This window comes from Lagenorhynchus albirostris, chromosome 9 (assembly GCF_949774975.1).
Source record: "Lagenorhynchus albirostris chromosome 9, mLagAlb1.1, whole genome shotgun sequence".
NCBI classification, from domain to species: domain Eukaryota; kingdom Metazoa; phylum Chordata; class Mammalia; order Artiodactyla; family Delphinidae; genus Lagenorhynchus; species Lagenorhynchus albirostris.
This window is the reverse complement of record NC_083103.1, coordinates 5,736,032-5,760,489: the sequence shown is the minus strand read 5'-3', so window position 1 is coordinate 5,760,489 and position 24,458 is coordinate 5,736,032. Positions and strand designations below refer to the sequence as shown.

General features: G+C 45.9%; 1 protein-coding gene across 4 annotated transcripts in view; it reads right to left on the bottom strand.

Moving 5' to 3' along the window:
* The window catches only part of PC (pyruvate carboxylase), a 106,483-nt gene extending 83,467 nt beyond the window's left edge, over nt 1-23,016 (bottom strand). The window contains exons 1-4 of one of the 4 annotated variants that reach the window (XM_060158445.1): nt 22,938-22,961; nt 22,411-22,550; nt 18,742-18,781; nt 18,171-18,209 (exon numbers count right to left, since the gene is read on the bottom strand). The gene's annotated coding sequence lies outside the window, so the exon portion shown is untranslated. Of the gene's footprint in view, nt 1-18,170; nt 18,210-18,402; nt 18,423-18,741; nt 18,782-22,410; nt 22,551-22,937 lie in introns of those variants that run through there. The other 3 variants (XM_060158446.1, XM_060158443.1, XM_060158447.1) reach the window with 3 other exon arrangements.
* Nucleotides 23,017-24,458: the final 1,442 nt, after the last annotated feature.

The following is a 24,458-nucleotide window of genomic DNA, read 5'->3' as shown; positions in this document are numbered from 1 at the left end:
CAAGACTGAACCAGAAAGAAATAGAAAATATGAACAGACTGATCACAAGCACTGAAATTGAGACTGTGATTAAAAATCTTCCAACAAACAGCAGTCCAGGACCAGATGGCTTCACAGGCGAATTCTATCAAATATTTAGAGAAGAGCTAACACCTATCCTTCTCAAACTCTTCCAAAATACAGCAGAGGGAGGAACACTCCCAAACTCATGCTATGAGGCCACCATCACCTTGATACCAAAACCAGACAAGGATGTCACAAAGAAAGAAAACTACAGGCCAATATCACTGATGAACATAGATGCAAAAATCCTCAACAAAATACTAGCAAACAGAATCCAACAGCACATTAAAAGGATCACACACCATGATCAAGTGGGGTTTATTCCAGGAATGCAAGGATTCTTCAGTATACGCAAATCTATCAATGTGATAAACCATATTAACAAACTGAAGGAGAAAAACCATATGATCATCTCAATAGATGCAGAAAAAGCTTTTGACAAAATTCAACACCCATTTATGATAAAAACTCTCCAGAAAGTGGGCATAGAGGGATCCTACCTCAACATAATAAAGGCCATATACGACAAACCCACAGCAAACATCATTCTCAATGGTGAAAAACTGAAAGCATTTCCTCTAAGAGCAGGAACAAGACAAGGATGTCCACACTCACCACTACTTTTCAACATAGTTTTGGAAGTCCTAGCCATGGCAATCAGGGAAGAAAAAGAAATAAAAGGAATTCAGATTGGAAAAGAAGAAGTAAAACGGTCACTGTTTGCAGATGACGTGAAACTATACATAGAGAATCCTAAAGAAGCTACCAGAAAATTCCTAGAGCTAATCAATGAATTTGGTAAAGTTGCAGGATACAAAATTAATGCACAGAAATCTCTTGCATTCCTATACACTAATGATGAAAAATCTGAAAGAGAAATCAAGGAAACACTCCCATTTACCAATGCAACAAAAAGAATAAAATACCTAGGAATAAACCTACCTAAGGAGACAAAAGACCTGTATGCAGAAAATTATAAGACACTGATGAAAGAAATTAAAGATGATACAAATAGATGGAGAGATACACCATGTTCTTGGATTGGAAGAATCAACATTGTGAAAATGACTCTTCTACCCAAAGCAATCTACAGATTCAATGCAATCCCTATCAAACTACCACTGGCATTTTTCACAGAACTAGAACAAAAAATTTCACAATTTGTATGGAAACACAAAAGACCCCAAATAGCCAAAGCAATCTTGAGAATGAAAAACGGAGCTGGAGGAATCAGGCTCCCTGACTTCAAACTATACTACAAAGCTACAGTTATCAAGACAGTATGGTACTGGCACAAAAACAGAAATATAGATCAATGGAACAGGATAGAAAGCCCAGAGATAAACCCATGCACATATGGTCACCTTATCTTTGATAAAGGAGGCAGGAATGTACAGTGGAGAAAGGACAGCCTCTTCAATAAGTGGTGCTGGGAAAACTGGACAGCTACATGTAAAACTATGAGATTAGATCACTCCCTAACACCATACACAAAAATAAGCTCAAAATGGATTAAAGACCTAAATGTAAGGCCAGAAACTATAAAACTGTTAGAGGAAAACATAGGCAGAACACTCTATGACATAAATCACAGCAAGATCCTTTTTGACCCACCTCCTAGAGAAATGGAAATAAAAACAAAAATAAACAAATGGGACCTAATGAAACTTCAAAGCTTTTGCACAGCAAAGGAAACCATAAACAAGACCAAAGGACAACCCTCAGAATGGGAGAAAATATTTGCAAATGAAGCAGCTGAGAAAGGATTAATTTCCAAAATTTACAAGCAGCTCATGCAGCTCAATAACAAAAAAAAAACATCCCAATCCAAAAATGGGCAGAAGACCTAAATAGACATTTCTGCAAAGAAGAGATATAGACTGTCAACAAACACATGAAAGAATGGTCAACATCATTAAGCATTAGAGAAATGCAAAACAAAACTACAATGAGATATCATCTCACACCAGTCAGAATGGCCATCATCAAAAAATCTAGAAACAATAAATGCTGGAGAGGGTGTGGAGAAAAGGGAACACTTTTGCACTGCTGGTGGGAATGTGAATTGGTTCAGCCACTATGCAGAACAGTATGGAGGTTCCTTAAAAAACTACAAATAGAACTACCATATGACCCAGCAATCCCACTACTGGGCATATACCCTGAGAAAACCAAAATTCAAAAAGAGTCATGTACCAAAATGTTCATTGCAGCTCTATTTACAATAGCCCGGAGATGGAAACATCCTAAGTGCCCATCATCGGATGAATGGATAAAGAAGATGTGGCACATATATACAATGGAATATTACTCAGCCATAAAAAGAAACGAAATTGAGCTATTTGTAATGAGGTGGATAGACCTAGAGTCTGTCATACAGAGTGAAGTAAGTCAGAAAGAGAAAGACAAATACCATATGCTAACACATATATATGGAATTTAACAAAAAAAAATGTCATGAAGAACATAGGGGTAAGACAGGAATAAAGACACAGACCTACTGGAGAATGGACTTGAGGATATGGGGAGGGGGAAGGGGGAGTTGTGACAAAGCCAGAGAGAGGCATGGACATATATACACTACCAAACGTAAGGTAGATAGCTAGTGGGAAGCAGCCGCATAGCACAGGGATATCAGCTCATCAGCTCGGTGCTCTGTGAACACCTAGAGGGGTGGGATAGGGAGGGTGGGAGGGAGGGAGACGCAAGAGGGAAGAGATATGGGAACATATGTATATGTATAACTGATTCACTTTGCTATAAAGCAGAAACTAACACACCACTGTAAAGCAATGATACCCCAATAAAGCTGTTAAAAAAAAAAAAAGACAGTATGGTACCGGTACAAAAACAGAAATATAGATCAATGAAACAGGATAGATAGCCCAGAGATAAACCCACGCACATATGGTCACCTTATCTTTGATAAAGGAGGCAAAAGTATACAATGGAGAAAAGACAGCCTCTTCAATAAGTGGTGCTGGGAAAACTGGACAGCTACATGTAAAAGAATGAAATTAGAACACTTCCTAACACCATACACAAAAATAAACTCAAAATGGATTAAAAACCTAAATGTAAGGCCAGACACTATAAAACTGTTAGAGGAAAACATAGGCAGAACACTCTATGACATAAATCACAGCAAGATCCTTTTTGACCCACCTCCCAAAGAAATACAAATAAAAACAAAAACAAACAAATGGGACCTAAGAAACTTAAAAGCTTTTGCACAGCAAAGGAAACCACAAACAAGATGAAAAGACAGCCCATAGAATGGGAGAAAATGTTTGCAAACGAAGCAACTGACAAAGGATTAATCTCCAAAATATATAAGCAGCTCATGCAGCTCAATATCAAAAAGACAAACAACCTAATCCAAAAATGGGCAGAAGACCTAAATAGACATTTCTCCAAAGAAGATAAACAGATTGCCAACAAACACATGAAAAGATGCTCAACATCCCTAATCATTAGAGAAATGCAAATCAAAATGACAATGAGGTATCACCTCACACGAGTCAGAATGGCCATCATCAAAAAATCTAGAAACAGTAAATGCTGTAGAGGGTGTGGAGAAAAGGGAACCCTCAAAAAAAAAAAAAAAAGGGAACCCTCTTGCACTGCTGGTGGGAATATAAATTGATACAGCCACTATGGAGAACAGTATGGAGGTTCCTTAAAAAACTACAAATAAAACTACCATATGACCCAGCAATCCCACTACTGGGCATCTACCCTGAGAAAACCATAATTCAAAAAGATACATGTACCACAATGTTCATTGCAGCTCTATTTACAATAGCCAGGACATGGAAGCAACCTAAGTGTCCATTGACAGATGAATGGATAAAGAAGATGTGGCACATATATACAATGGAATATTACTCAGCCATAAAAAGAAATGAAATTGAGTTATTTGTAGTGAGGTGGATGGACCTGAAGTCTGTCATACAGAGTGAAGTAAGTCAGAAAGAGAATAACAAATACCGTATGCTAACACATATATATGAAATCTAAAAAAAAATGGTTCTGAAGAACCTAGGGGCAGGACAGGAATAAAGACACAGATGTAGAGAATGGACTTGAGGACACGGGGAGGGGGAAGGGTAAGCTGGGACGAAGTGAGAGAGTAGCATAGACATATATACACTACCAAATGTAAAACAGATAGCTAGTGGGAAGCAGCTGCATAGCACAGGGAGATCAGCTCTGTGCTTTGCAACCACCTAGAGGGGTGGGATAAGGAGGGTGGGAGGGAGACGCAAGAGGGAAGGGATATGGGGGATATACGTATGCATATAATGATTCACTTTGTTATACAGCAGAAACTAACACAACACTGTACAGCAATTATACTCCAATAAAGATGTTAAAAAAAAAAAAGTCTGACAGTTCTATGTACCTTATATAAGTGGAATCATACAGTATTTGTCCTTTTTTGTCTGGCTTATTTCACTTAGCATAACGTCCTCAAGAAGCTTTTACCTTTGAAGGCAAAGGGCAAGACAGAGAAAAGCTGGCAGCTGAATGACACTGTTGAACTCCTGCATTAACCCTTCACCAAAGCCCACTTCACGTCTGAGCTTTTTGGTTACTTGGTCACTATATTCCATTTATTATTTAAGCATATTTGTGTCTATATTTTCTATTATTTGCAAGTGAAAACACAGTAACTGATACCCTCCCTTTTTTTCCTCAAATAGAATTAACAGTTTGGTATATATTCTTTCAGACTCTCCAATATACAAATAAAGATGTGCATTTTGTTTAAAAAAAGAAAAAGAGTGAGGCAGACATCCGTATTGATATGGAATGTATCTCTAAGATACATTCATAAATGAAAAGGGCACAGAGCAGAGAGAGGGTGTAGGAGAAAAAAAGAACAGAAATATACTTCTATTTTAAATGGCCACATCGTCTCTAAAAGGATAGACAAGACACTTTAACCAGAGGTGGCCTCTAGGGAGAGACACTGGGTTATAAGGGAGAGAAAACAAAAGGAGATTTTTTTTTTTTTTGCGATACGCGGGCCTCTCACTGTTGTGGCCTCTCCCGTTGCGGGGCACAGGCTCCAGACACGCAGGCTCAGCAGCCATGGCTCACGGGCCCAGCCGCTCCGCATCATGTGGGATCTTCCCGGACCGGGGCACGAACCCGTGTCCCCTGCATTGGCAGGCGGACTCTCAACCACTGCGCCACCAGGGAAGCCCCAAAAGGAGATTTTTATACATTTAAACATCTGTACCAGGTGCAAGTATTACTGAGCTAAAATATAAAACTCTTTTTTTTTTTTTTTTAAGTCAAGCCCTAATCTTTCGGGTTACCACTTGGTAACCTGTTAAACTCTATTAGGTTCAAGTGTAGTGCTGCTGAGGCCATTACATGGATCACACCTGGGCTTCCTTTGCCTTATCAGTAACTGCTTCACCAGACCTCAGATTTCAGGGTGGAAGGTCCTCCATCATTTCAAAAAATTTCACAGCCAGGGTACAACTCCAGCCCATCCAAGCCCAGAATCCCACAGAGACCCTGCAATGTTGTGATATAATAAGAAATATATATTTGGTCTTTGCCCTAGGTTCCTGGCACAAGAGTTTCTAAAACGCTTGGAATTTCCTGAGTGATAGGGGTGAGAGGAGCACCTTCTGTTATTCATAAAAGTCCCTTTCAACCACGCCTGAGTTTGTGCTGATACAATGACTCTTGGTGAGCTCCTAGATATAGCGTCAGGATAGGGGCTGGCTAACCGCAGGAAGCAACCACGTGATTAGCGGATTGGCACTTTCAGCCCTAACCCCTGACTTCCGACTTCGAGGAAGTGGGGAGGAGCTGGAGATTGAGTTAATCACCAATGGCCAATCATGCCTACACAATGGAACCTCCATAAATACCCTAAACCACAGGGTTCAGGGAACTTCCTGGTTGGTGAATGCCAGTAGGGTGAGGCACCCTAACTCCATGGGGGCAGAAGATCCTGTGCCTGGATCCTTCCAGACCTCACCTAAAGTACCCCTTTATCTGGCTGTTTATTTGTATCCTTTAAAATAAATCAGTAAATGTAAGTAAAGTGTTTCCCTGAGTTCTGCGAGCCATTACAGCAAATTATCAAACCTAGGTGGGAATGCCCTATTTCTAGTCGGTTGGTCAGAAGTACAGGTGGTAACTGGGGACTGGGGACTGAAATAGGGACAGTCTTGTGGGACTGAGCGCTTAACCTCTGGTATCTGCGCTAACTCCAAGTGGTTAGTGTCAGAACTGAATTAAATTGTAGATCACCCAGTTGGTGCCAGAGTCAGAGAATTTGTTGGTGCTGGAAAAAACAGCACACATTTGGTGTCAGAGATGTTCAACGTAAAAAACACCATCAGAGACCCCTGGTTGGGATCCCATCGATAGCTGACCACTTGGGCTTACTCTGCTGGGCTGGCTGATCTGGGACAAAAATCTCAAAGAGGCAGTGACTGAAACGTCCTTCTGGGGCCGTAAGTCTGCTAGGAATGGCTACATTCTGGGGCCCTCTGCCCCAGAAATGTCCTTCATCTGCCCCCTAGAGAGAAAGCCTCTTTAAGCTGTGTGTTCTCCCCAGCTGCAGAAGTGAGTCATGAGGGGGAAGAAAACTGACTCAGAGTTGTAAAAACAACAAAGGGAGAGGCCAGCTACAAGACTAGACTCAGACCTTTCCTACAATAGAAGGTAAAGCTGACCATCCCCTAACTTGTGACTTCAGTCTCCACGCACTTCCCCTCTCGTCAGCAGGTGCCCCCCGTCTATTCTAACTTTTCTCCAGGTAAGTTCTCAGGACTAACTGCTCCGGTCTCAAGCAAACTCAGTTTTCTCAGGAAATTCTGAGTGGGGTTTAATAGCCCATCTCCAAAGATGGCACCCCACTTCAACTCCTTATTTCTACGCCTCTCCACTCTCCCCGACCTCAGTCCTTCAGCTACATGAATGCATTGCTTTTCTTGCTCTGCATTTCGGGACAGAGGTAGAGTTACAAACTAGAGTTCTCCAAGTCCTCTCTCCACTTCGCTCCATGACAACCTTTCTTCTGTGTTCACTTCTTCCTTCCCATCACCACCCCTTCCCTAGTCCACACACGTGGTAACAGCAGGTCTGAATTGCAACAACTGCCTCTCAGAGCTGGTCCCCCACCCTGACCTCCTGCCTCTCCCCATGCCAGGTCAGCTGGCTCACTGCTTCCAGAAGAGTTTCTCAAAACCCCATTCACCTTTCGGGGGGTCGCCAGCTCAAGCATCTCAGAGGCTTCTTGTCTCAAATCCCAACAGGCAGCTGGGCATTCACAGAATGAATCTCCCAGCTCTGATGCTCACTAATCCCCAAGAGCATCCTTTTTTTTTTTTTAACAGGGTTTCCTAAGTTCCAGGGTCCTGTGTGTTCAGCAGAAGACAAAGCAAACACAAATCTCCACCTTCATGGACCATCCATCGCCTTCCTCCTGACAGTGAGGCTAGGGGCATCACCCCTTTCCCATGCCTGGCTCTTCTCATCGCCATGACTTTCCTCCGTGTGCCACTGCCTGGGTACCGTCCCCTCCTCTCCACCAACCCCAATGTGACTCCCTCATTCAAGGGCCAGCTCTCCCAAGAAGTCCTTTCTGAGTAGCTCCCCTTCCACCCAGTCCCCTCAGCTTGCAGGCCCTTGGCCTCATGTATTCTACTCTCCATAATGAGTTCTTCTGGAACTACTCTCCACTGGCCCCATCAACACAGCCACCACTAGGATGTGCCCACTAAGTGCCGCTTTACGTTATTTCATTTAATCCCCCCAATATCCCCATGAGGAAGGTCTTATTGCCCCTATGTTATAGACGAGGAAACCAAAGCTCAAAGAGCCTAAGGAACTTGCCTGATAATTTTCTACATTCGTTTTTGCATTTAGCATCTTACCTGCCACAGAAACAGCACTCAGTAAACAGCAGTTATGACTGTTCCTTATTAGCTAGTTACTACTTGAGCGAGCATGTATTTTGCCCCAGGACATGCATCCCTTCTCTCCTCAACCACAGGATAAGCGACTGAAGGCAGGGGCCATGTCGTCAGATCCATCTGTGCCTGCCACAGATGCACAGCAAATGCTTGAGGAAAGAACAAACACTTTCTTAGAACAATGCACAGTAATAACTTTTGCCCTTTTTAAACCATTCAGTGAAGTGTGAAAACTCAGGATTAGATCACGGGGAATTTATTTTGCCAAATATTGAAACTGCCATTTAAGAATATCAGAAGTAAAAAGGGATGGAAAGATGATTCGGGTCAGCAAAAACACAAACAGCTGTTTCGCAACCGGCTGGAACTGAATAGTCAAAATCCAGAAAGGTTGAGGAAAGGCAAAAGGTCTTAAGCAACATGGCAGGGAGGAGAGCCCTGCCCTGAGTGAAGACTCCCAACCCGCCACAAGTCCAGGTGACAACAAATGGCTTTTGGGACAAAAGCAGCAAACACGGATGAAGAGATCAATTTAAGTAGGAAAGTCGGAGAGTTTCGGGTTGGTCTTCTCAGACCTGCGCACAGTGACACTGAGGCATCATGTTCTAATATTCTGGACAGCAGGAAGAACCCAAGGCCAGGAACTGGAACTGCTGCTTTCAAAGCTTGGCTCTGCCTCTTACTGGTGGAGCTGGGTAAGTCACTGAACCCCCCCGAACCTCTGATCCATCATCCATGACGATGAAACCACAACCTTAACCTGTCCCAATGAGAACTGTCCAATAAAGAATAAAACTCTAAAGTGTGATACACATATGAGGAATATTATCAACAACAAAAGCAACAGAACATCAGCAGTTGGTTCCATAGTGTCCTGGGGTGAGACAGTTGAAACCTTGATGGCTGATGGGTAGGGGAGAGGCTGCCATTAGTAGATTATAGTAGTTGTTCTATTTTTCTTGAGGTAAAGGTTGAATTCACCTTTGGGGACAAAAATTTTTTTTCTGTGTTGTAATTCCAACCTGCTATCCCCAAGCATTCAATAAAATTTTGTGAAATATCTGGTAATATTTTAATTTTATCTATTTTTACAATTTTATTTATTTTTATTTTTGGCTGTGTTGGGTCTTTGTTGCTGTGCGCGGGCTTTCTCTAGTTGTGGCGAGCGGGGGCTACTCTTCGTTGTGGTGCACGGGCTTCTCACTGCGGTGGCTTCTCTTGTTGCGGAGCACGGGCTCTAGGTGCGCGGGCTTCAGTAGTTGTGGCCTGCGGGCTCTAGAGCGCAGGCTCAGTAGTTGTGACGCACGGGCTTAGTTGCTCTGCGGGACATGGGATCTTCCCGGTCCAGGGCTCGAACCTGTGTCCCCTGCACTGGCAGGCAGATTCTTAACCACTGCACCACCCGGAAGCCTGGTAATATTTTTAAAAGATGTACTTTGAGGGCTTCCCTGGTGGCGCAGTGGTTGAGAGTCCGCCTGCCGATGCTGGGGACACGGGTTCGTGCCCCGGTCCGGGAAGATCCCACATGCCGCGGAGCGGCTGGGCCCGTGAGCCATGGCCGCTGAACCTGCGCGTCTGGAGCCTGTGCTCCGCAACGGGAGAGGCCACAACAGTGAGAGGCCCGCGTATCGCCAAAAAAATAAAATAAAATATAATAAAAGATGTACTTTGAGAAGTTATGAGTTAAGTCTGTTTGCATGTTGAAGGCAAAATAGTATGAGGAAGGAGGCAACAGCCCTGAGACAGGGAGAACTAGTGACATGCAGAAGAGAAAATAGACAGCTGGCCAAGGAAATCAGTAACCCAGGTAGATTTTATTCATTTAACAAAGATTTTTTGAGCCCCAACTATGTCCCAGGCTTGGTGGAACACATAATAAGTATTCCTTAGGTATTTCTAAAAATACCTGCAGAGGGGAACTTGGTAAAAGAATTCCTACAGGTCAAGTGTGAAAGGAGCTTGAGTAATTGTTATTTAGGGACTACATTGACATGTTATCCCTGAAGATGGAAGAGATCAGAGCCATCTAAGACTCAAAGATCAAATACAGTTAAAGGTTTTGCCTCATATGGCATCTATGTTCATCCCACTGCCTTCTGGCATCCATGGTTTCCAAGGAGAAGTCAGCTCTTAACCTTATCAAAGGTCCTTGTGATGAGTCGCTTATCTCTTGCTGCTTTCAAGATTCTTTGATTATGATGTGTCTAGGTGTGGATCTCTTTGATTTTATCCTACTTGGAGTTCACTGAACTTCCTGGGTACATAAATTACTGTTTTTCATCAAATTTGGGAATTTTAGGGCTATTTCATCAAACATTCGTTCTGCTCCTTTCTATCCTCTTTCTAGGACTCCCATCATGCGTATGCTGTCGGTGTCTGAGGCCCTGCTCATTTTCCTTCATTCTTTTTTCCTTCTGTTTCTCAGTGTTTAACCTCAAATGACCTATCTTCAAGTTTGCTGATTCTGGGAATTCCCTGGTGGTCTAGTGGTTAGGACTCTGCACTTTCACTACCGAGGGTGCGGGTTCAATCCCTGGTCGGGGAACTAAGATCCCACAGTCTGCGTGGCGCGGCCAAAACAAAAAAAGTTTGCTGATTCTTCTGCCTGCCCAACTCTGCTGTTGAGCTCCTAGTGATTTTTTCACTTTAGTTATTGTAATTTTCAACTCCAGAATTTTTTTTTTTTTGGTAATTTCTATCTCTTATTGATCATCTCTTTTTGGTGAGGCATTGTTCTCATACTTTCCCTTAGTTCTTTAAACATTTTTTTTTTTTTTTGGCCATGCAGCGAGGCATGGGAGATCATCTTAATTCCCTAACCAGGGATCAAACCCATGCCCCCTGCAGTGGAAGCTCCGAGTCTTAACCACTGGACTGACAGGGAAGTCCTAAACATATTTTTTGTTTGTTTGTTTTGTTTTGTTGTTTTTTTGTTTTGCGGTACGCGGGCTTCTCACTGTTGTGGCCTCTCCCGTTGCGGAGCACAGGCTCCGGACGCGCAGGCTCAGCGGCCATGGCTCACGTGCCCAGCCGCTCCGCAGCATGTGGGATCTTCCCGGACCGGGGCACAAACCCGCGCCCCCTGCACTGGCAGGTGGACTCTCAACCACTGCGCCACCAGGGAAGCCCTAAACATATTTTTAAATAGATGATTTAAAGTCTTTGTCTATAAAGTCTAAGGCCTGAGTTTCCTCAGGGACAGTTTCTACCGATTATGTCTTTTCCTGTGTATATGCCATTCTTTACATGCCTCATAATCTTTTGTTGAAAACAAGATTCAGCCATTTTTCTTGAATAAATGTTCCCTGGATTGCTGTAAGCCTTTGGTTAATTTCCAGAGTTCTGAAAAAGTTGATTCTGACGATTTTTGCCCGTTTTCTCATTTCTTTTACAGAGGAATATCTTTTAAGAACTCCTTATTTCACCATTCCCGAGGAATCTATATCTCATATGGCAGTTAGAAAGAGGTTTTCATCCCTCTAGACAATTTTTTGAAGAATACGGGTAAAAGAACTCTGATACTTAAACACTCTGTACTTGATCTTATGCCCCAAATAGTGTTTTAAATGCCACACTTCTCTAATTTTTTTTAAAAATCTGATTATTTACAAAGACACAGCAACATTTATTAAACACATAATTTTATAATTCCAGCATCTAGAAAAAAAATTGGAATAACATTCCAAAATAACCAAAATGAGGTATTATACATTTTGTTTTATCTTTTCTCGAGTAAAAGTATCCTGGCTCTTGCTCTGTGGTAATAGGTTTACAGCAACAGTTTGATCAGGGTACACGGGCTATGTTTAAAGCTGCATTGTATGACACTGAATGGACTGCATATGTAGCAATCCTTTTCTGATGTACAGTTGGTGGTTTCCCTTTTTTTTTTTTTGCTATAAAAATGCTGATCCAAACAGCCTAGTATGCTTGTGTGCTTGTCCCATTATACCTTAGGTTACATTTCTAGAACTGAAATTGCCATGTCAAATGCCTTGTCAAATGTCTTTTTTTTTTTAAGTTTTAGTTTTAATTTTCTCTGTGTCCTCTGCCATTTAATGCCCTGCCCTGATATGGAGCACATTTTCCTATCTCTTTGGATGCAGATTCTAATACTCAGTGATGTCACTGCCATCATTTAATAAATTCTCACGCTGTGTATCACGCAATGTTCCTTCACCACCTGAAGGGGGAACTCAGAGTCAAAGGTAAGGAAAGACTGTATTTAAAACTTCTGAAAAGCAGGAATCTAAGACAGTTCCCTATTCAAACTTCCTTTTCATGTAACTCCACAGACCTTCGCTTTTACCCATATGGAGCCACATAAGCATTAGACAACAGGGGAGAGGTCAGCCTGCGTTAATAATTTTCAGCCAGGTCCCACTCACCAGTCACAAGCTTCCTAAGGCCACACCCAGTGACCAAGACAGGAACGCAAGTCCAGATCTGTTTATCATCTAAAATCCAAATCTCTGGGACTTCCCTGGTGGCGCAGTGGTTAAGAATCCGCCTGCCAATGCAGGGGACACGGGTTCGAGCCCTGGTCCGGGAAGATCGCACATGCCGCGGAGCAACTACGCCTGTGCGCCACAACTACCGAGCCTGTGCTCTACAGCCCACGAGCAACAACTACTGAGCCCATGTGCCACAACTACTGAAGCCTGTGCGCCTACAGCCCGTGCTCCGCAACAAGAGAAGCCACCGCAATGAGAAGACTGCGCACTGCAACGAAGAGTAGCCCCCGCTCGCTGCAACTAGAGAAAGCCCACGCACAGCAATGAAGACCCAACGCAGCCAAAAATAAATAATAAATTTAGGGCTTCCCTGGTGGCGCAGTGGTTGATAATCTGCCTGCCAATGCAGGGGACACGGGTTCGAGCCCTGGTCTGGGAAGATCCCACGTGCCACGGAGCAACTAGGCCCGTGAGCCACAACTACGGAGCCTGTGCGTCTGGCGCCTGTGCTCCGCAACAAGAGAGGCCGCGACAGTAAGAGGCCTGCGCACCACGATGAAGAGTGGCCCCCGCTCGCCACAACTAGAGAAAGCCCTCGCACAGTAACGAAGACCCAACGCAGCCAAAAATAAATAAATAAATAAATTTTTAAAAATAAAGTTTTAAAAAATCACTTTAAAAAAATAAATAAAATAATATCCAAATCTCTAACAAGAGTTTGATGACAATGTCCCTCCAAAGAGACTTGTAGCTCTCCACTGGGAGCTTAGGGAGAGGCCAGGGTTCTCACCATTTCCAGGGGGATGAACTAAAGAATATGAAAAGGCAGGCATGGGTTTCGGGTGCCAGAATTTCTTAGTAACCAAGCCTGACCAGAAACCAAGAACACTTAAGTACCAGACTCCCTTTCTATGCATTTGATAAGATGTAAGGTATAGGGAGGAAACGCCAGACACAGAAGACTGGGACTCAAATTCCCACACTGCTGTGTCACTGGCGTGATTTTTTAAAAATTAATTAATTAATTAATTTTTGGCTGCATTGGGTCTTCATTGCTGTGCGCAGGCTTTTCTCTAGTTGTGGAGAGCAGGGGCTACTCTTTGTTGCAGTGCACAGGCTTCTCATTGCAATGACTTCTCTTAGTTGTGGAGTACGGGCTCCAGGCACGCAGGCTTCAGTAGTTGTGTCACGAGGACTCAGTAGTTGTGGTGCACAGGCTTAGCTGCTCTGCAGCATGTGGAATCTTCCCAGATCAGGGTTTGAACCCATGTCTCCTGCACTGGCAGGCGGATTCTTAACCACTGTGCCACCTGGAAAGTCCCACTGGCAAGATTTTAAAACTAGTTCTTGATCAAAGGTTTGGAAGATATGCAGAATCTAAATTCCACCTATTTTGTATTTTAATTCCACCTATTTTGTGGCCATAGCGCACAGAAATGAAGGCTTACGTAGATTAATTGAATCCAGTCACACAGCGTAGCAGCCTGGGTACAGAAGTGCAGAGTTCCATGAGAAGAGAAGGATTAGGCATGCCTCAATCTAGGGCACATGGGCTATGAAACCGTCCCCAGTTGGGGGCAAAATGGCAATGACTCGGGGCTCTGCCTAGCAGTTGGATTCAAAGACTAAGACCCAGTTTCACCCTGGGCAGCAATCTCTTGAATTATAAAAAAAAAAAAAGTGTTATCCAGTTGAGAAAGAAACTCCAAATGTCACTTAGGAAAGTAATTTACTACAGTTTGAGATCATATCATTATTTCCTTATTAGGCAAGCTTCTTTAACTCCAGGAAGATGAAATTTAAGCATATAAATATGCCTAAGAAAATAAAAACCATAATATTTATAATTTTGTGTTAAGAAATCTGTGTGTTTCTGTTACCTTATGTACTTCAATGTTCAAGGGAATTTGGTCTGTTCAGAGTAACGAGTCAGTCTCAAGATTCCAATTAAAATATGTAACTGAGTAATTGGTAAAACTTAGGATTTTAACTCGGAATTTTACTAAGTTTAAAATCAGTATTGGGGCTTCCCTAGTGTCGCAGTGGTTAAGAATCTGCCTGCCAATGCAGGGGACACGGATTCGAGCCCTGGTCCGGGAGGATCCCACATGCCGCGGAGCAACAAAGCTCATGTGCCATAACTACTGAGCCCGCATGCCACAACTACTGAGTCCCCTATGACTAGAGCCTGTGCTCTGCAACAAGAGAAGCCACTGCAATAAGGAGCCCGCACACTGCAACAAAGAGCAGCCACTGCTCACCACAACTAGAGAAAGCCTGCGCACAGCAACAGACTCAACGCAGCCAAAAATAAATAAATAAAATAAAATAAATAAAACATTTTTAAAGAAGATGAAGTTTTAAAAAATTAATATAAAATAAAATAAAATCAGTATTGGCAGATGACAAATAAGCACATGAAAAGATGCTCAACATCATTAGCTACCAGGGAAATTCAAATTGAAACCACCATGAGATGCCACTACATACCTTTCAGAATGGCTAAAATGAAAAAGACTGACCATCTCCATTGTTGGTAAGGGTGTGGAGGGACCAGAACCCTCATTTGCTGCTGGTGGGAATGTAAAATGATATATCCACTTTGGAAAACGGTCGGGCAGTTTAAGTTAAACATATACCTACCATATGATCCAGCCACTCTGCTCCTACACATTTGCCAAGATAAAAGGAGATATATGTCCATACAACGACTTGTACAGAGGTTCACAGCAGCTTTATTTAGAATCACCAAAAACTGGAAACAACTAAAATGACCAACAGGTGAAGAGATAAACAAATTGTGGAATATCCACTAATGGAATATTACTCAGCAATAAAAAGAACTATTCATACATGCAACATAGACAAACCTCAAAATAATTATGCTGAGTGAATGAAGCCAGACAAAAAAGGAGTACATACTATATGATTCCACTTAGGTAAAATTCTAGAAAATGCAAATTAATCTATAGTAACAGAAAGCAGTTCAGTGGTTACTTGGAGATGGTAAAGGCAGAGAGGGGTGGGAGGCAGGGATTACCAAGGGGCACAAGGACACTTTTGGATAATCACTATCTTAATTGTGGTCATGGTTTCACAAGTGCATGCATATTTCAAAATATAAATTGTACACTTTAAATATGTGCAATTTATTATGTCAAAAACACCTCAGTAAAGCTGTGTGAAAAAATAAGATAAAACAGTATAGGAATGTTTAAGAAAATTTAAGAGTCAGTTTAATTTATTAGTTAAACAGGAATATTTAAGTATTAAAGATTTGGTAATCAGACAATTTCAAGTATTATTAAAGGAAGTTGAATGTAATTCATAAACTCAATTTAAAATTTTCAAATGAGTTAAGATTGCAAATGGATCAAGTATTAACCCAAAGACCCCTTAAAGTGATTATTAAAATTTTCTAGAATCATAAGTAGAACAGAAAGATTGGTAGGCTACACTTAAAAGCTAAATGTAAAAGACTGGCCCTTAAAGGAAGAATGAGATTTTTGAGTTTGTAACTTGAACAAACTGAAAATCAATTTGTACAATCCAAGTAACTTCTGAATAATCTTTGCATTACACAAAAACCCGGGGGCGGGGGGGATGATTAAAAAATCTCACTCAAGCATGCTACTCACCAGTCACCCAAAACTCACCAAGTCACTTGGTCTCACCGAACTTCAGTTTCCTCATTCACGAGAGGAATGTTTTCCAGAATAATCCACTTATTATAAATGATTTAATATTAATCATTTTCATATTGATAAACAGCACATTAGTAAAAGCACTGGGAAAAGCATACAGCGATGGGCAAATAGAAAAGATCAGCAGCATGATATCACTCTATAGTAAGTAACTGCAGCCTTTCCCAGATCCTGGGCTGACCAGTGACAGACATGCGAAAGGTGACACACGTATCCTCAGAGACTAAGCATGACTCAGCACAGCCAGATCATGGAATTTTCCCGAGGCCTCAGCCAGAGAGGAGCTGCCACATGTGGAGTCTGGCCCACAGCTGGGGGAAATGTACCTAGAGCTGCCTTGGATATCCCATATCCCAGCACCACCGCCAAACGCCCCCTGCCCCACAGGCAAATCAGGGTAAGGAGGTGAGGAAGAGCAGCAATGAGGGGGTGTTGAGATGACCCAGGGTTATGCCTTCTGGAATAATACTTAAAAAAAAAAGCCCACATCTACCTCCCTCCAGGATCACCAAGGCGACCAAAAGGAGGAGGACAGGGGAAGGCGAGAACCTTCAATGGCAGAGTCTTAGTTACAGTAACTAAGCAAAGCTCCATAGACTCAGGAGGGAAGTAGGGACTGAAAAGCCAAACAAGCTTTAACAAATTAGATGACCTGGCAGAAGAAGGCCCTTCCTGGCGACTAATTTTCCCTTCCTACTGATGGATTTGGGGAAGACATGCAAGAAAAGATGATACTCTGGAAAGAAAAAAAAAAAAGGAGGGGTGTCAGAATCTTGGATTCTGCTAATTAGCCTTCTCTGGGCCCCAATTTCTCAGCTCCGTAAGCTGAGAAATTGGGACTGTCACCAAACTGCCTCTCTTCTCCTCACAGGGATGCCAGAAAGAGCAACAACATTCAACTCTATCAGCTAAGATGGGAGACCGACAGCAAGCAGAGAGAACAGTGGGAAGTTTGTGGAGGGTGGAGTCCGTCACAGGTCCAGAGGCATTTCCACTCATACCACCTGCCTTTACACTCCGCCCACTTTTCCAAGCAAACTCCATCTCAGAGTGGAAAACGGCCACTCCTGGCCCAAGACCTAGGACACGTGAGGACTGTGGAAAAATCTCAGGACGGAGAACAGCTTATGGGTTCTGAAGGATCATATGAAAAAAGTCCCCGGACAAAGGAATCTCCACACTGAGCACTGAACCTGAGCTCTGGGCAAAGCTGCCCCTGAGCCACTAAGTTCCCAGGGCACCTGACTGTGAACCAGGGGGTAGCGGCTGGCCTGCCTCTGGACGAAGGGAAGAGCATACCAGTGTCTGAACTGCAGGCGGGATGCTACACAGAGCCAGGACTGTGCCCGGTTAGGGCCCTCTCACAGACCACCAGGTGGACCCCGGACCCGAGGGCCTTGGAATTTAGGCTGCGGAGATGCACCGGGATCAATGCAATCGGTGGAGTTTCCCGTGTGAGGGGAAACCTTAAGAGCAGGAGGTTATACAGGGCCGTGCTGCCACACACAGCACTATGTGGGGGGAAGGAGGGGCAAGTCCACCTTCACCCCCTCATCGTTGTCTGGACACAATCAAGTGCTTTTACAGCCAGCTGACAGAGCCACCTCCTGTGCCCAGCCGCCTGCTCTCCACGTGGACTCAAGGGCTCTTCTCAGAGGCTGCCCAGCCCTACAGATGCTTCCTTCCTGTGGTCCTGAGGAGCCTCGCCACTCTCCCCCACCACCAGGCATCCCAAGCCACACCCTTCCAGAAGCAGGGCCTCCTGCTGAGGCTGGCCAGCAGCCAACTGGGGCCAGCAGGGAGCCAGACATCACTTTCCTGTGAAAACCAAGAAAACCAAGAGAGTCTGGAACAGACAAAGACTGCATATATTTTCCCAAACTCAGAGCTTGGCCTTTTTTATTTATTGAGCTTGATCACTGATGTGCGAGGACTGCTAACACCTACAGCTGCTGCTCCCACAGGCATCCCACTGACCTGGACCCAGGCACAGGACTTACCCTCAAGTGTATTGTCAGCTCTCAGGAGGCAGGGGTTATCTAAATAAAAGAAAAAGAAAGTGTTACCCTCGTTTCTCTCCCAGCACTCCCCAGAGAAGCCAGGCATAGCAGGAACACAGACTTAAAACCCAGAGAAGAACTGCTGCTTTGCCTTCCCCTGATCTCAAGGGTATCTGGGGGGCCACCAGGACAGCACGGGGCTGAGAGCAACCCAGCTCTGTCGTCCGACTACCTGGGCTCTATTCTTGCTGCTTTGCCACCCACTCCCAGAACCACTCAAAGCTTGTTTCCTCATCTGTGAAATGGGAGTCACACCGCCAGGGAGGAGGGCTCCCGAGGAGGTACACCTCGAAGCACTGGCACCGTGCCTGGTGTGGAGGACGCGCTCAGACGCTGGCCGGCGTGCCTAATGAGAAGCACTTAAGTAAAACCTTTTTCTGGCACCCACTACACAAGAACAAGTTCTAGAAACTTTTCTTGTTTGATCTGAAGTGTCCGGTCTTCCTGCCCATTCCCATCCAACCTCAGGCCAATTTTCGAGCCACCTCCAATCCTTCAGGAGCTAACTCACCTCCGGATTCTCTGAGCCTGGTGCCTGTCTCACTCTGCAACTGGACACAAATGAAGAAGCTGATGTGTTTCCTATTTCGCCAGCTATGTCCTCAGATCCCTTCCTGCAGAGACCACCACCCCACACACAAAGAGCACACCTGTGTTTGGACCCATGGGAGCCCAGTTGGTGGTGCGTGACCACTTTCTAGAGTTTACAGACTGCTTGTTTTTGAAAGGCCACACCTGTCCGTTAGCTTTAGCCACTGGTCAGTAAAGAGCAAAATGGAGACACAGGCCAGCAAACCATCAAATGAACTAAGTCCATGTCCCAAGAAAACGAGTTGCCTTGGTAGATTATGTCAAGGCTGAAAATGAATGTTTGGGGCATTCAATTCAATAAAATACGTCTTGAGCACATACCCTGCATAGGGCACCATTGTTGGGGGCTAGCTAGTAGAGGTAAGAACAGGATAGTACGTGAGAGGGACCCGAGCGTGTACTCTGAGCCTGACAGCTTGGGGAGGACCCTAGCCGTGCCCTTTCCTAGCTGTGTGACTCTGAGGGAGTTATTTCACTCACAGTTCCTCATCTGTAAACAAGGAGCTAACTGTACTTTTGTTGTAGGGTTGTGATAATCAAATAACACATAAAAGGGGCTTAGCAAGGTCCCTGCCACCACACAGTATGAGCTCAACAAAGGATGACTTTTATTATTAATAACAATCAATCATTATTTATCATCATTATTATTAAAAGAGAGAACCCACGTCCAGCTCAATAGATTCAGCAAGGCTTATTGCAGGAAAGCCTGAAGAGTAATTTCGACAGGACAAGAGAAGAGGAAAAGTCCTGCAGAGTCAAGATCGTCAGGAACAAGATCAGAAGAAGGACACAAAGAAGTGAGTTTCAGGGCAACAGCCAGTAGTCTCAGATGAGGCTGAGGCAGAAGAGGGTACCTGTGGGGTCAAAGAGAAGAAAAAGCCCAACAGGTGGGAGCCTATCTTTTCATTCAGTAAGGAAGAGGAAACGGTTTCCTCTTCGTCACTGTCCCAGCTTCCACCGTCAGGCCCTACTCCTTTGACAGTTTGGCAAAGTATCCACAGCTGAGACAAGAGGCAGCTAAGACACAGAGGGAAGGGAAGAGATGGTCAGGCGGGCCCAGGTGAGGCTTCAGAGAGAGCAGGCAAATGCCCCACTTCTGTGAACGATGTGTCTGGAAGAGAAACTTGCCCCCAAACAGGCACACCTTCTGGATGGGGGGAGGAGGGCCCTGTTCAGAAGACAGTAAGATGCTACCGGGAGGGAGCCAGAGAGAAGGCCCACACTAGTCCTCACGGGGAATGTTTACCGGCCTGAGGTCTCCAGCTCACGCGGGAAAGTGCCAGGGAGAGATCTGGACAGTCTGGGGCCTGCCCAGGCCTTCCGCCCAGATCCTCTGACATACGACAATCATCCCTGCAGCCCCTGAATGTGCTGTGACTTGGAATGAGACCTGGATCTGCAGTCCTGCTGTGCCCCAGTGCCCCACGCCTCTGCAAGCAGTGTCAGGACAGGGACCTAGCACAGCACCCAGGGCACTGGAAGTGAGACAAAGGGAAAACAAGGCAGAGGATTTAAAAAAAAAAAAAAAAGACAAGCCACCTGTACTAGCACCTCAAAGGCAGGAGGGATCCACCGGGGTTACAACATCAAGGCAAACCCCTCTGAGGGATGATCTTGGAGGTGAGAACTGGCACAGAGAGAGTCAGTCAAGCTGGGACAGGCTTCAGTAGAGAAAGATAAAGAGAGAAGGAGCAGAGGGGACTTTGGGGTAAACTGCAGAAATTCTGAATGGCAGCCTAATTCAATTCAACCAATAGATACTGCGCAGCTATAGTGAACAAAGCCCTTTTCTGCAGGGCAGAGCAGCCACTAAGAAACTTCTCGCAAGGACACGTGCTCATAGGTTGCTTACTAGAACACAAACAGAACAGACTGTAGCTCAGGCCCGCTGCTGCTGGGCCCTCAGAGCCCAACCGAGCACCCTGGCGCCTCTGGACCCAATCTCACTTCGGACTCACCCGCACCTTAGCAAGTGCCCTCACCTTATAACGCCTCCTGCAGAGGCCTCTGCGAGATGACCAACCAAACTTCTCACACTCAACTGGGAAGTGCTATCTCCACGTTCTCCTTCCACCTTCCTCAGCCTTCCTCTGCCAGGGTCCAGTTACTTAAAACTCACCTGTACTTCATCATAAAACCTTGGCTGCTCAAATCCAATCACTGCTTCTTCACTGCTGGCCGCCGTGGAATCAAGAGGCTCACAACTCAGGCTTCCCTGGTGGCGCAATGGTTAAGAATCCGCCTGCTAATGTAGGGCACACAGGTTCGAGCCCTGGTCCGGGAAGATCCCACATGCCACGGAGCAGCTAAGTCTGTGTGGCACAACTATTGAGCCTGCGCTACAGAGCCCGTGAGCCACAACTACTGAGGCCTGTGCACCACAACAAGAGAAGCCACCGCCATGAGAAGCCCGCGCACCACAACGAAGAGTCGCCCACGCTCACCGCAACTAGAGGAAGCCCACACGCAGCAACGAAGACCCAACGCAGCCAAAAATAAAATAAATAAATTTATAGAGAAAGAAAAAAAGGAGGCTCCCAACTCGCCTCCTCCACCAAGCCTTCCCTAATCCATGCCCATCCAGCCCCAGCCAGTCCAGTTCTCCTGTCCCTGGCCTTGGTGTGAGTTTTGCCCTGATTTGCCAGCCTCTACGGAACTTCCTCTTCCACGTCCTCCTCTGGCCATACCTCACCCACACCAGCTCTCTACAAACATCTGCGGCATGCCGACTTTCTGCTTACGCTCTGTTTCTTTTTCTCTCCCCCAACCAGTTTGTTGGCAGTTCTGGGGCACCTCGTCTCCCACGTCTTCGCGCAGCACCCAGTCTAGGGCTCTGAACGTGACAGGTGTGCAAAGAATGTGATGAAGAGTTCAAGGGTTTAGATGAAGAGCAGGCAGGCAGAAAAGCTGTAGCTGCGAGGGCATCGAAATGCTGAGCACATCCACTCCAGTATGTGCATCACAGGCAGGGGAAGGGTGGGGGGGTGGGGAGGCCAAGGCTGCTGGTAGCAGTGGGTAAGGGAGCAACGGGAAGGCAAAGACTTCTTGGTAAAGACTGGGGAGGCCCTGGTTATGATCTGGCAAATAGCGGCACCTCTCTGAGCCTCAGTTTTCTCAGCTACAGAACGGGGATCCCTGGCCTCCTCTTTATCACAAAATGAATTTTAATCAGATTTTTAAGAATTTCAAAGCTCCCAGGGACCTAGGGACCTGACCTAGCCCCGGCATTTGTGAAATGAGGAAAAGGATATCCAGAGGTGAAACAACTCACTCCAAGTACACAAAGCAAGATGTGCTGGGAGGAACGTGTATGGCAGGTCCTCAAAGCCAGGGCTTCAGACTGCGTGCCCAGGAGGGCATTTCCCGGAGGGCCAGCTGCTTACTCACTGCACTTTGTAAACTGCTAAAAGCTGCAGAAATAACGGGCTGAGCTCAGCCCCACCTCCTCCTAATCACTGCTTCTGGGCGCCCGAAGCTTCCTCTTCTGAAACTAAGTGGAATTACAAGAATGCCCCCCAGGGTTACCAGGTGGATCCTATGGGAAGCAGAGTGCAGGCACTTGTAACACGGAAAACCCTCGCCTTACACGCCATGGCTTTCTTCAGAGCTGAGCAACTTCCAGTATGGTGGGGGACACTTGGGCTCCGGATTCTGACTGACTTGGGTTCGAGCCCTCAGGGACCTCGCGCGAGGCATTTGAGGGCTCCGTGCCCTCAGGTTCTCCATCTGCAAAATGGGCCCGAGAGCAGGAATAAGGCCGCCGGCGGCCCCCGGGGAGCCGAGTGGACGAGGCCGGGCTGCGCCAACGCGGGAAGGATGCTCGCGGGGCGGCGGGCCCGGAGAACTGGGGCGACGGGTCCCCAGGGCGGGGGTGGGGGGCGGGCTCGCGCAAACAGTCCCTCGCGGGAGGGGGAGGGGAGGGGAGGGGCGGCGCGCGGCGCGGCGCGTCGCGCACCGCCCGCTGCCGTCTCCTCCAGCCGTCACTCGTGGAGCTGGCGCCGCCTTGGCGCGCGCGACCCTTACATAAGCGTCCCCCGCGGCAGCGCCGGCGCACGCCCACCCGCTCCGACCCGCTGCGGGAAGAGGAAAATGCACAGCGCCGCCGGCACTCACCTCCTCGGTGCTGCCGCAAGTTGCCGCCACCGCCTCTACCGCCGCTGCCTCCACTGACAGGGAACAGCTGCGGTCTCCGCGCAACCGAACTTGCTGCGGTCCCAGTCCCGCCTTACGGACTTCCTATTGGCTCAGACAGCCCAACCCCTCCTGTTACTGGACAGCCTCCTCTGTCACTCACCGTTCCCCTGCCCGGGACTCCTCCCTACGCCCGCCTGCCCGTCACGTTTAAGCCTTGGCGCCCCACATCAGCCCCGCCCCTCCCGTCCCCGGCAGGCCCCTGGATTGGTGACGAGGCTGGGGGAGCCCGCCCCTGGCTCACCACCACCTACTCCCTGGTCTCCAGAGCCCCACGTGGGCCGCAAGGCCCCAGACGCGGCCCGCAATAGGCGGAAGTGGCCAGTCTCTGACAGGCTGTGATTGGCTGTTGGCGGGGGTGGGGACGTGCGATTCATTCACCCGGGTAGCACGTGTCTCTCAAAACCCCAAGCACAACAGATAACCCTCGGGCTCAGGGATCCGGGTGGGCTCAGGAATCCGGGTAGACTCAGGTGCACGCTAATGGGTGGAGAAGAGGTCGGAGGAAAAAGGGTTTGCAAAGGGCAGGAAGAAGGAAATGGCGCTTGTGCCAGACGGGTTTACGTGATTGTCTTTTAGCAGCTGTGGGGGTGATGGTGACGGGCAGGAGTCTCCGTGTGACCCTGGACAAGCAACCTCACCTCTCTGAGCCTCAGTTTCCTAATCTGTAAATAGAGGCCACTCAGGACCTAGAGGGTTTAGAAGGCTTGGTTGAACGGAAAGCTTCAAAAATTGGGCTCTGTGCCAACCAGGAGATGCAGGAGTGACCAAAATAAACCAAAATTTCTGCCTCCCAGTGAGAGAAGAAAGACGATAAAATAAAATATAAGGTACATCAGATGATAATCAAGGCATGGAGAAAAATAACCTGCTTCTAGACAGTTGGGAGAATCAAGGACTATGAGAACATCTTTTTAACTAAAATTTGATGATTGAGTATGGAGAGATATTACAACTGCATTCTCTTCTCTGTGTTGTGTCCATTTTGTTTGTCCTTTGGACAAATTTCTTTGTCCTTCCTTCCACATATCTGGCTGAACTCCAACCTGGGTCAGTCCAACACAGCTATTTTAGTACCAGAACAAGGATTAAAATTCCAGTTTTCCAGATTCAGGTATTCATTCAATTAACAAGCATCCCTTGAGCACCTACTATGGGCCTGGTGCTATGCCGGAGACGCACGTGAAAAAAAACAGCCTCTACCATCACATCATAGAGCTCACCTGACCACAGTTCTTGCCCTGAACAGGTCTCAGTAATAATGATCGTAAGGGAACAAACACTGTTATCAGGCAAGAGAAGTAACAATAGCAAAGATAATAAATCAGTTGTAAATTCCAGTTCTGTTTCAATGATAAAGATTGGCCTGAAGCACTTTCTTGAGCTATTTTGCAGAACTTAACACCTTCCCCCACCAAGTTTCTCAACCACCAGGTCCACTGG